We start from the raw sequence: 13,348 nt of genomic DNA, 5'->3' as shown, positions 1-13,348 counted from the left end.
AATCATTAGGAAAACATTTTCTTGCCAAGATGAGAAAAATCCTGGTTGATTGCCTATACATTTCTTCTCTGCACCACTTATATTTGGGTGTCTTTTGCTGTGTGCTGAGTCTACAGGCATTATACACACTATGTAAGAGCAGAGAGTAAATATTTACTGTCTACTGTATGCAGCAGTAGCTAAATGCTACTCAGCTAAGCATTAATACTGTTGTTATCCAGTGCTGGGTGTGGAATGGATCTCCTTCATTGCTCCTTGGAACAGGTTTCCAGTTCTTTGCTGTTTTTGTTGTTGAGTTGCTTGGTTGTTTTTGTTTGTTTTGTTTTGCCTGTCTTAGGATTTTAGCTAGCTTTTCATGGCATTAAGCATGAATTTGGCCCTCTAGATCTTTTCTTTGTAACCCTTGTTGACACAAACATACTGCATGGACTCAGTGGTGTTAATCCCTACCTGGGGCTTGTAAGGACTTTACTGCTTAATTTAAAAGGAAATATTTCTTAAGGACATTAACTCACCTTCCACCTCTGAACAGTTGCTCTCATTACAATAACTGCTTAAAATTGACAGATTTTAAAACTGGTGACTTTTTGTAAATACAGCATATACCCATCTCTTCTTTTCTATGCAGAAATAACAATTACAGTGGATCAGGGAGATGGGAAACTGGATAATTTTTGTCTCTTTAGTATTTTTAAACTGCTGGTTCATCCTCTGCTGCTGCCTTGCATTTTATAGGTGTACTAAATTTGATGACCGTGAAGGGTTGTTAAACAATATACTGTGATAAAAATAGTTCCCTGTGCTGACATTATGTGTTTGGTTTTTCTTTTTTTCCTAAACTAGTTCCATAAATTACATCAACATAAGCTATTTGCACTTTTTTATTTTATTCCAGAATTTCAGACAGGTAAATTAAATTGTCTCTGTAGGGCTGAGAATAAAAAGGAGCACATACAAATGATGGACTCGGACCCTGAGTAGTTATTCATTTAAAATACCCTTCTTCTTGCAAGTACTTCTACTTAAAGGCAGTGGACTTTTCCATGCCTCTGTTAATGGACACTGTACCTGAGACAGCGCTACATGATATGCTTGTTACCAGGTTTTTGTAGTGCTTGCCATCTGAATATAATTAGTTAATTCCTGTATGCATTTCGGATTCGGTGAGGTAATATGATGTTTGACAAGTCAGTTGAAAGCAATAAGTGATTCTGATATTTCTGAAGAGATTTCATATACTAGCAGTGTTATAGAAGCTTGCTCACATCATACATAGTACAAAATCAGACATATTAAAATGAGACTTTAAATTCTTTAAATTTCAAGAAGAGATAAGCATTCAATTACTTTTATCTAATGATACTGAATGATAGTTGGTACTATGAGAGGTGTTGACAATTTCAACAGAAGACAAATAAGGGAAAAAATATATTCTCCTGACTCAAGAAAGAATTACAATAGAGAAAATGGTGTTTAAAGGACAAGCAGTGAAAGGAAACTGACAATAAGCTATATTAGGAGAGGTCATTTGAAGAAACAGCTTGATTATACAGCTAATCTGAAAATCGGGATGGCACTTCTACTTGCTATTGTTTCTCAATTTCATAACAGAACATTTACTATCTTCTAATAAATGCATCATAATTAGATGTCTACATGCTGTCTTCCAACTCTTATCCTTTCTATTGAGGATATGAGGTCAAAAAATTGCATATGTTGTAGGAGATAATGAAAGGACAGACAGGAGCTGGATGATGAATATCCATTTGAGTATTTTGAGAGGTTGAAGGCTGGGATAGATAAAGAAGCCCAGTAAAATTCCATGAATTGAAATGTAAGATTGAAAAGGTTCCAGATTGAAAAGAAGCATATGGTACAAAATTCCTCTTTCCATTTTGGTGTGGTTTAACTTCTGGAATTTAATTTATGGGGCCATTCTCTTTGTATCTTATGGCCCTGAGCTCTGATCATCCTGCTCTTTGAGGATTGCATGCAGATCAGTCAAACAATCTGATTTTTTTTTTTTTTATTTTTTTATTTTTTTTAACTTCAGTGGCTAATTAATATCTTACTTTTTTACCATGGTATATGAAATATTTCATTAGCCGCTGACATCTTGTAATCACAGGAGATAGATATTTATAGAACACCTCTGTTTGGATTGATGTGATAATCTAATAGATGAATTACTGCCCATTTTATTACCCATATGCTCAATAGTGATGTGCTGGTTACCGATCCAATCATTCATTTGCTTTTGCAAAAATCCTTTTACTTAAATATAAGAAGAATAATTTATTAGATTCCACCTGGAACTATATATATATATCTATGGGACTATATATATATATAAGTACTGCATACCATGAAAAGGTTTTAGATTCACATGATTTGCAAGTACTCTTCACACCCATTCAGATTTACCTGGTTCTAACGAGCAGTCGCAATGAAGTTGTTCATTGTAAGAGGCAATGCAAATTTTGGAGCAAGAAAACTGAGAAAAGGGAAAGACATTTGTGATATTTGTACTCTTATTCTATGGTGCTCTGTTAGTTTTACTTTCTGAATATCTCCTAATGTTTCAGTGGTTGAGCTAACACATCCAACCAAAATCTGTTTAATTTCAAAAGCTTGCTGTGGATTTAAACAATTTGGTAGTGTTTCTTGAGGTGCTACTATTTGTTCTGAGAGGAAATATATATATATATGTATATATATATACTCAGCTTGTATAAATAATGTGGGAAGGGGTAAAATGTTGACAAGGTAAGCTCATAAATCAGTGATGATGAAAAGAAATCTATCATCAGCTCAGCTGAATTACAAGTTGATAATAGTAGTTCTGAAGTTGACAAAAGAAAAATAATTATGTCAGTTTTCCACCTGTGTGGCCTGGCTTGTTCAGTTTGTTTGTTTTTTTATACATACATACACACACACACATATATATATATCCTGTTTTCTCAAGATGTACATATAAAATCATTTGACAATACACTGCAGTGATTTTAATAATAAATCCAATTTATTTTCACAATTCTGTTTCTTGTTCCTGTAATAGCATACATTTCTTTCATCCACATGTCCAGTATTTAAAAACAATCTAATTCCTAAAGTAAATTTGAAGTATCTACTGTACTTTTCAGGAGCCCTTGAAAAGCTCCCATAAACCTCACCATCATATAATTTTCATTGTGTTACTGAAAGAAAAGGAAATTAGGCTGCACATATTTGTCAAGAACTTCTTTACTTTACCTTGGTTTCCTAGCCTTTCTTGCTGCAATGAATAAGGTAGAATTTAATTTTCATGTAAGCCTTCATTGCAGTTGCACCTTTCAAAACAAAGGAGAACAAACAAACCTTACAGAACAAAAGAGGAGGTCAGAAGTCTGTTCTCAGAAATTTAGATAAGTGCAGCTGGATCAGTCCCTCCCTACAATCAGTTTTCTGCACTTTCCTATGTAATAATGGGGAAGATGTTTGAATATTAGATGTTTGAATATTACATTTGGCGATCCCTGATGCTGTTTAAGGCTCAGTAATCCTCAACACTAACATCCTGTCATGAAGAATTAGTTAAAACGTTGAATCTAGAGCAACTAAGGGGGATGTGATATGTATGTAGGTGTTTGAAAGGCACGGATATGAAAAAAAAAAAAAAAAAAAAGGAGATAAATTGTTGAGGTTGATTATGTAACTGTTCGTTTCAGTGATGAGAAATGAGATGAATCAAAGAAAGGTTAGAGCTGAAGATCAGCAATGTCTTGATTAAGAAGGTCAAGACACATACAGAACGAGGGCTCCGTGAAAGCAAAGGATATAATTACCTTGACCAGCTTAGTTATAGCTAAACATAATTTTCTGGTAATGGAATTAATAAACCTTACGCTGAAATCAATAGAAGCATATTGTTACCTTCTCTGGGAGTTGTGTAAGGGCTAGATGACTTTGCAGATATCTTCTGGTTCATTTTTTATGCATCTGTGAAAATTAACTCCCTCACAGAGTGACATCTCTTGCTAAGTTAGTCTTTGACAAGACTTCTTCCCTGCATTTCTGTTTATGTAAAACTTGTAACTGGAGCAAACTCTGATATTCAGAGGGAAATAGTCCTCCAGTAGTCATAGGGTCAGGAAAGAATGAACAAACTAACTTGCCTCCAAAGGTCTCGTCTGGACCTATTCCATTTGACTTTACCATTATATCAACATATTAATGACATCTGTGCAAGTTTGCTTTTTCCAGACTCTTATTTCTCTCCTTGAAAGTTAAAAACCTAGCAAATCTGTCTGTCCTACTGAATTAGGGAAACAGCATTTCAGAAATTTAAGACAATCTTGCCATTGTAGATTAGGTATTTATTATAGTCTACATATGTCTCCTTCCTTCCCAAGAAGCAATCAAACAAAAAGACAAAAACGCTCCAGACGAATGAAAATCATTTCCAGACGTTGCTGTTGCATCATCACTTTCCTTGAAAGGTAATATGTTTTTGTCTGGTCTTTCAGACATAAAAATGAAAACTGTCCTAGAGAACAAGTCAGGATCCTTTTCTGGAGGGTTAAGTATATCATTTGTCACCAATGTCTTGTTAGTTTGGCTGCTGACATGTCAAAAAGAATAATGTTCCGGTATATAGAGATCCTAGGAAAGGAGCACATGCTTGTTTTTTGCAGCTGGATTATTATCTGGATGGGAAATCTGCTTGTGATATTGGCCAAATTTTGCCTAATAATCACTGCTTAGCATTCACTAAGATTCCATATTTGTATAGGCAGAACCAAAAGGCAGAACAGCACTACTGGCTAAATAAAAATAGAGAAATAATGAAGGAATTAAAACAAAGTGTATTCTCTATTTTTATCCTACAGACTCTAATTTTAGTGTGGTGGGCAGACCCATAGTTTCACTGGTAAAATTGATTTTAAGAACTCCAAAGAATTCAGATAACAGTAAATCGTGAAAACAGTACAAGTCATTCAAGTGACACAACAAGTTTAGCCTGGCTAAGAGGAAACAGCATAGCAAGAACAGAATTATTAATCAGTAGGAATATCTTTACCTATCTTTGTGTATATGCTTCTATATATACATACATATACATTTATATACACCTACATATGTGCACACACACATATATTTATAGGACAGTGACAGATTGGGGGATCATACTTACCCTGTTTGTACTAAACCAAATATTAAATTATCAAGGCTGTGATAATTCAGCTCATGATTGCATTGAAACTAAGAGATGCTGCTGTTTTGGAGTGTCTATGTGAAATAGAAGCATAGTTTATAGAAATTACTCATTTGATAACCCAAATAAATTGATTGAATTCAATCTCTTGGCAGACCTTACTCTAAAGTCTGAAAATGAGGTAGTTAAAAAATAATGTTCATAAAAATATATTTAATCCTGAATATACAAAATAAAATTTCTTAAGTGGGGTAATCAGCATTTGTATCAGCTCCCATAGAGTAATCATTTTTAAGAGTAACTGCAATGAAAAACTCAAGAATTCTCAGGATTTGGTTACTAATACAAAAATGAATATCCAGTATATATATGTGCGCATATATATAAGTGCATATATGTAAGTATTCTCATTCATAGTACACCTCTAGATTAATTCTCTGGATTCATTTACATAATGGAAAACTTCCAGTGTTCACAGACTTAAGTCTTACAATTAGTTTTGGGAGTCTTGGGTGAGCAAAACATCTGCATGAAATGCATGCAGCAGATTTGCAAATAAAGAGAAAGAATTAGAAAAAAAACGAAGAAAACAAAACAACAAGGGTGTTGATAAATATGAGCAATTAAAATGAGGTCTGCTGTAGAGGAAAATAGTGAGAGATCATTTCATGAGGACTCGTGAAGATGGTTTTGCTAATCGGGAAGAGGAGACATTGAAGATAAGTGAGAGCTGAGCAAGACTCATGGGTGCCAGGTGTTAAAATAATATAAGATGGGGGGAAAAGGTTTTCAGTCGAGGGAAATGTGGTGGAATGAAAGTAGTTTAAATGCTGCAAAATAAGGAAGAGTACTTTCATATAAACTTGGTTTGAGATAAAAGTACAAAACAATGGTGAGGAGACCAAAGTCCTTAGTCTTGGAAACAGAAAAGGATAATTTAAAACAAACAATCAAATAAGCAGAAATAAATAAATATATATAGAGAGAGAAACACAGAGAATTAGCGACAACATCAGCAAGTTTTAAAAGATACTTTTGTGTCTGTTTAACTTTGAGGCTGATCTTAGGCTTGCTAATACATGATGTCTTTTCATTTGTTGTAGTGGGCTTTCAATAATAGAAATCACAGAATCATAAAATGATTTGGGTTGGATGCGAGAACATCTAGTTTCAACCCCCTGCTATAGGCAGGGACAGATCCCTCTAGTCCAGGTTGCTTTCAGTCCCATCCAGCCTGGACCTTGAATGCTTCCAGGGAGGGGGCATCCACAGCCTCCTTGGGCAACCTGTTCCAGTATCTCACCACCCTCACAGTAAATACTTTCTTCCAAATATCTAGTCTAAAGCTACACTCTTCCAGTTTAAAGCCACTTCTCCTCATCCTGTCACTACCTGCCCTTATAAAAAGGTCCTCCTCTGCTTTCTGTAGGCCCCCTATCATGGCATGAAAACAACTGAGTTCACTCACCATCTCTTCTTCAGAATATTCACATTCTTGTAAAATGCATTACTTCTGATCTGTGTTTTAATTTGTTTAATTAAAATGGACATATAAGAACTCTTGGTGCTTAATATTTGGAATATAATTTAACCCCATGTTCTACGCAGTACAGAATTACCTGATTTTTTTTTTTTTTGACATATTCTGAAGAGAGTTTTGACTTTCCATAATAATTAATATAGTTTCTTTGAGCTCTGTAATGTTCATCAAATGTCAGTGTACTTGGGTCCCATCCAGACACAGCACTGTGGTGCTGTCAGCAGAGCTGCCATTATCCAGAAATATATGAAAATTAAACTCATCTTCATATTGCAAAAATAAATAAATAATAAACAATAAATAAATTTTCAATGTCGTTTTAAAACTGATGCTGATTAGTACTGTCTTAGCTGATACATCTTCATTTTGATGACTAAACTATTTTCTGAAACTAAATTGTCTTAAATTAATTTTAGAAAGTGCTTTCTGATACATTATACTTCCAGACTGTATTTTATGAGTAGAAGAATTTATCAATTTATATTGGCTGACTAACTTATTTCTGGTCACTCAAAGTATATCTCCAGTGAAATGTGTTTAAGTGTCTTGCTGAAATAGGCAGATAAATTAACGACTCTGCTTGTGCAAATGTATTTATGTGTGACCAATCTAGGCAAATGAGTTGCTTCATTAAAAGAAAAGTGGCTTCTTAAAGGAAAAGAGTTTGAGGCATTTAAAGCTTTGAGAGGACTAAACTTGATGAGTACAATTGACTTATTAATGAAATAGAACATGGAATATGATGAGGAAAATGTTTTGGTTTAAAATACTTATAAACATGTATATGCACTGTTTCAATATTTATAAGCAAGAAAACAAAATTCTGAATACATTTCTTGATCAACTCTTAGTCTTGCACGACAAAATATGCATTGTCATGTAAAAAAACCTGCAGTTGGTTAAGGCATTAGAGGTTCTGTAGAAATAGGATGTAGGTGAGTTGTGCATAATAACATATTCACAGGTCAGCTGTGTATAAACAGAATGTATTACCCACCTGTATTTGTAAGACCTGTGCTAAAGTCCTGTGTCAATGTGGGCTACAGACTGCAAGAAAGATGAAGATGGATTGAAGAGGGAGGTAAAAATAAGGGCAAAAACCTGGAATAAAGTGTGACTGATGAGAGAAGATTGAGTGAACTAGTTTTATTTAGTCCAGGAAAGTGAGTATTGCTACCGTTTTTCCAGTGTGAACTATGTAGGAGGCTGCTGCAAATCAGAATGGAATAAACAGGTTTTCTTTTCCTTGTGGAGAGGAAAAATAGTTCTGGAATAACATTCTAGCAGAAAAGTTCCAGATTGGAATTAAATAATTAGCAGCAGAGAGTTCGGCACTGAAGGTGCTGAAAAATCCTTATCAGCATAGGCTTTTGATAGTAGACTGAACAAACATTGTGAATGATACAAATGATTTTGCCTTGTTCTTGGGAAATGTGCAAAATAGCTTCTTCAGTTGCTCTCAGTTATTTTATTCTATCATTTTAGAGGCTAAATAACGAGTTATTAAACTTGGAGTATATAATATATTAGAAAGCAAAAATATAAAGATGTTGTGTCCAGGCCTGGGAACCCCAGTGCAAGAAGGATGCAGAGCTGTTTGAATGGGTCCAGAGGAAGGCCATGGAGGATGATCAAAAGGCTAGAACACCTCTCCAATGAAGAAAGACTGAAAGGACTGGGCTTGTTCAGCTTGGAGAAGAGGAGGCTCTGGAGAGACCTCATTGCAGCCTTCCAGTGCTTAAAGGGAACTTACAAGCAGATGGGGAAAGTAAATTTTTATGTGGTCTGATAGTGATAGGTGTTGTAGGCACTAACAGCCTTCCCACTGCAGGGCTTGGAACTGGGTGGGCTTTGAGATCCCTTCCAACCCAAGCCATTCCATGATTCTGTGATCTTCAAATTAAACTGTACCCTATCCCATTTGAGGAACTCATCTTGAAGTGTTGAATGATGAGTTCTTTTTCTGAATACAAAAAATCTGAGTTAATGATACCCACACTTTCTCCTGACAATCTTTCTTCTTTAAACTACTAGAAGAACAAAAAGTCTTGAAATGACAAGTAAATGAAAAATGCAGAGATCAAACACATCCAATTTATAAACCAGTGGGTGATCAAAATTAAACTAGTGTCTTCCTTGTTCCTATGTCAAATTTTCACTCTGACTTTCGACATCACTTAGTAATGTTCTGCCAGTGCTGTCAGTTTCAGGAGTTTGGCATGGGACAGGTGTTTGTACTATTCAAAGTATATGGATTTCTATGTTCCAGCTTTAGGGTTGTTCCCTGCAGATTACCTTAATCCAATGTAACTATTTCATTAAATGTCAGTATGTATGCTGTCAAAAACTTATGAATGTGCATGCATGCATGGATATATTCCACTGCTTTCTATGTGTCATTAGTTATTTATGCATATAAAAAAGTTTAAGTAAATTGATGAGATGACAGTAAGTAAAAGAGATGTTAGTTTCACAGTGTTAAATACAAAGTGTGCTTGTTATTCCTAAAAAGCAGTATAATGTGGACAGTTACTTGGAAGATTTCTGATACAGTTCAGTTGCAATAATGGATTAAAATGCAAAAATAAAAATTGGCACAAATAAAATGTATTTCAGCTTCTGTGTCAAATTGTATTTAGAGCTAGAAAATGCTTTCTAATACTTAAACCAAATGTCTCTTGCTGCAAATTGAGTTGATCACTTTTTGCCTCACCCTTTGTAGACATGTAGTTTAAGAGCCACTTGGATGTGGTGCTCAGGGATATGATTTAGCAGAGGGTTTTTAGAGTTAGGGTACTATGGTTAGGCTGCGGTTGAACTTGATGGTCTTCAAGGTCTTTTCCAACCTGGGTAATTCTCTGATTCTATGATTCAGTGATTGCATTAGTTGTGAAAGCTACATGTTTATTGCAGAGCTACTTTTGTCTAGAGTATGGATTCTGATCCCGTGATTATCATTTGATGCAATTCTACTGGCTATTTAGATGAGCTGAAATTGTATTGTACATGAAAAAGTATTCAGTGAAGTTTAGTTCAGTCATACGGCAATGGCAGTACCTCATTACAAGGGAGTCTTTTATCTTTTAACATTAAACAAATCCATACTTCCAGAAGACATTGCTTACTTCATGAAGAAATTGCTCTGAAGTATGGTATGAATTTAGAATGTAACAGCTCCTGAGCCCTGATGTGGAAACTTGTATCACAGTCAAACCGAGGTAAAGGACCTTGCTGGAGGTGATTTCAGTAATTTAGGTGGAATCTGCTGCTGAAATTATGGCTGCCTTTGGGAGTTCAAAGTCATTTTTAGCAAACTTCTGTCCTATCTGATGGGATGTATGCATTCTTCCATGGCCGAATTTTGTTTTTGGTTTGGTTTGGGTTTTTTTTTTTTTTCTTCATTGATGGCTCTGATATGCAATGAAATCTGTTTCTGATAAAGTCAACCTCTTCCGCAGAGTTGCAGAAGAATACTACAATCCTTTATTAGTTATCAACCACTTTCTAACATGGGTGGCCACTGAAAGCAAAACTGTACAGCAATAAGGTTATTTAGGATCCCAGTATTAGGATAGATTTGGCCTTGCATTTTACAAGTACACCTGTGCTGTGGTGCACTTGATCCCTCTGTCAGTGTTGCTGATAAAGATGTTAAAGAGCAGTGGTCCCAGTACTGACCTACATCACTTCACACCAATCTTCATCTGGACACTGACCCATTGTTGAGCACTTGCTATGTACAATCTTCAATCTTGCAATCTATTTGTTATCCATTGAAAAGTCCATCCATCAAAACCACATATCTCCAGTTTGGAGAGAAGGAGGTTATGAGGGACTGTGTCAAAGACCTTATTGGCATTCATAGAGATGACATCAGTGACTCTTCCGTTGTCCACTGGTGCCATTATGTCATCATAGAAGGCCACTGTGCTGTTCATGCAGGACTTGCCCTTGGTGAAGCCATGATGGTTGTCTTGTATCATCTCCTTGTAAGGTTATGTTTTCTTCATATTACTGGTATACTTTTCAATCTTTTAGAAATCAGACTTCAAAACTAACTTTGTTGAGGAACCAGCTTCTCAGGACAGGTATGGAAATAACCAGTTTGCTACAAAAACCTAAACAAAATAGGAAGAATTCTAAGTGAGCTCCTTCTATGTGTAATTTACTTAACTTCCTACAAGGGTCCTGCAGTGTGGAGTTTAATCAACTCATCTACGTACATTATGATTTCAGAGGTTAATGGCATAGCAAAATTCATTTTCTGTGAAAACACAGCAATTGATCCATGCTTAGAGAGGAAGTCGTACCAAAAAATTATGCTGAAAAATCATATTTAACAATGACAGAATCAGTCCAGCAATATCACCTACCAGACAGAATCAGTCCAGTAATATAATCATGTAAGCTGACTATCCATGCTAAGTTCAGGTATAGACAGTGCTTTATTAAGCACCAATACCGTATTTTTAAAAGTCGTGTCTGATACTTGGTTCTTTGCCTGTGGATACTCCTACTTCTTGGCAAAGGTAAAGAGTCAAGGCTCTGTATTTTGATGTAGGTTTGTCAGAAATGCTAGATGTGTCATGTCAACTGCCATTCTGCCTGAAGAATTACTAAGAAAATCAGGCAGATTCAGACTGAATATGCTGAATTATTAATCCCATTATCATTCATGGTATCTTAAAATAAAGGACAAGGTAAGGTTATTTGAGATGTAAGATAACTAAGGGAATTTATTTATTTATTTATTTATTTTCATTTCAAAGGCTACATAGCATTTTTTTATATTCATTTGTTTGCTCATATGTATTAAAAGCACAGAGGTTATGCGTTAACTTGTATTACTGCACATAGCATCTTCTATTTACCATTACCTGGTTTCTTGATTTATTTAGTCTTGTAGTGCTCTGAGCTGTAGAAAGCCGATGACATTTTTGCTAACCAACTCAAATAGTCTGAAAATTTTGTGTAAAATTCTTCATCTGTTTTAGATAGATACTGTTCTAGAAACTTTGTAATGGTCTTTCTGGCTTCTGCTAGGCCTGCTTATATGAGGATTCCTAAGTCTATCCAGGGAGGTTATACTTGACTAAGGTATATACTTTCCTGTATTATACTTGACTAAGGTATTATACTTTCCTGTCCCAGTTTCCTAAGAGATAGAATCATAGAATCACCAAAGTTGGAGAAGACCTAAAAGATCATCCGGTCCAACCGTTCACCTATTACCAACAGCTCTCACTAAACCATGTCTCTCAACACAACATCCAGATATTGTTTAATTGTTAGCCATGTTATTATATCTACAAGAACACAACTGTCAGTAGTTGTTTTGTACAGGAGTTCAATATTTTAGATCTTGTAATATGCGGTTTCCTTTATTTTGTGGGTTTTGTTGACATATCACTTCACGCTTAACTAAAAATAATAAACTACTTAGATCATGCATATCAATAACAAAGTCTGTTAGAAATGAGAGATTTCTTGCTTAATACCAGCAAGTACGTTGGAGAACATCAAATCCCCTGACAGATGAGTGTTGCCACAAGGATTTATTTTGTACAGCCTTTAACTAAAATAACTTCAGTTACGTTTTCCTATTCAAGAGTATTGAAGTAGAAGGTTATAGCAAAATGATTTATAGATAGAAATTGCATTCCATAGCTTACCTATTTCTGTACATGAAATCACAGATTCAATTTGTACTTGATCTTGAGCACAACAGTGTCAATAGTTGTATATGCATCAGTTTAACTAGAAAGTCATCTTCCTTTGCTCCTCCTCAAAATATTTCATAGTTTAAGATCATCTAAATTTTTAAGTGGTAAGGGAAATGAAGCAAAGTTTTCTTATGCCATGTTTTGGCCAGTTAATCACCATCTTACAACACTGGAATTAGAAAAAAAAAATACTGAGTCTTGTTATATATTTGCAAGTTGAATCTCAACTTATGTTTAGTTTTAGAGATAGCACACAGCCAAATCTCTTCTCTGACCATTTTGTTTACAAAAATCATAAAGTCGTCAAAGTTGGAAAACACCTCCCAGATCATGCAGTCCAAACATCCATCACCAATCATATCACCCTATTGTATTGTGCTGAAGGAATGCTAACAGTCATACTTTGACCGTTCACTGTAGAATAAATGTTCGTAGTGGGTGTCACAACACTCTGGTGTGAGATTTTCTGTGAGTGAAATGAAGAAGTAGGAAATGAAGTGACTTAGGCGAGAGCTCCAGTCCAGGACAAGAAAACTGTCAAGCAACCTTTAAAGCTGAACATGTACTTTAGCATAATCTATGCAAGTTTTCAGTTCTGTGCTATAGATAGATGGTTGTATGTTGCTTAAAATAATTGACTTGGTTACTTCAAATAAAATGTCTCTTACGAAGACTGGGGCAAAGGAAGGAGTTAGCGTGGGAGTGTTATTTCCTAATAGGAGGCTTAAAATCTGAAATATTCTGCAATGTAATCTTAGCTGGAGTCACTGACAAAAGAACACTTTCCTAAATACTTTTCCTCTCTTTGCTTCAGTTCTCTTTTTGTTGTCTGACTTCTTCCTCTGTTGGCTCCCTCAGCTGTCCATGATTGAAGTTGCGAGGAGACCA

General features: G+C 35.3%; 1 protein-coding gene across 5 annotated transcripts in view; it reads left to right on the top strand.

Annotated features, from left to right (window-relative positions):
• CTNNA2 (catenin alpha 2) overlaps positions 1–13,348 on the top strand; it is a 424,920-nt gene that overhangs the window by 255,377 nt on the left and 156,195 nt on the right. Inside the window, exon 1 of one of the 5 annotated variants that reach the window (XM_032444566.1) lies at positions 10,764–10,825. The exons of the other annotated variants lie outside the window; for them this stretch is intronic. The gene's annotated coding sequence lies outside the window, so the exon portion shown is untranslated. Of the gene's footprint in view, positions 1–10,763; positions 10,826–13,348 lie in introns of those variants that run through there. 5 annotated transcript variants of the gene reach the window in all.

The sequence above is a fragment of the Coturnix japonica genome, chromosome 4 (assembly GCF_001577835.2).
Source record: "Coturnix japonica isolate 7356 chromosome 4, Coturnix japonica 2.1, whole genome shotgun sequence".
Classification (NCBI taxonomy): Eukaryota; Metazoa; Chordata; class Aves; order Galliformes; family Phasianidae; genus Coturnix; species Coturnix japonica.
This window is presented reverse-complemented; position numbering and strand designations above follow the sequence as displayed.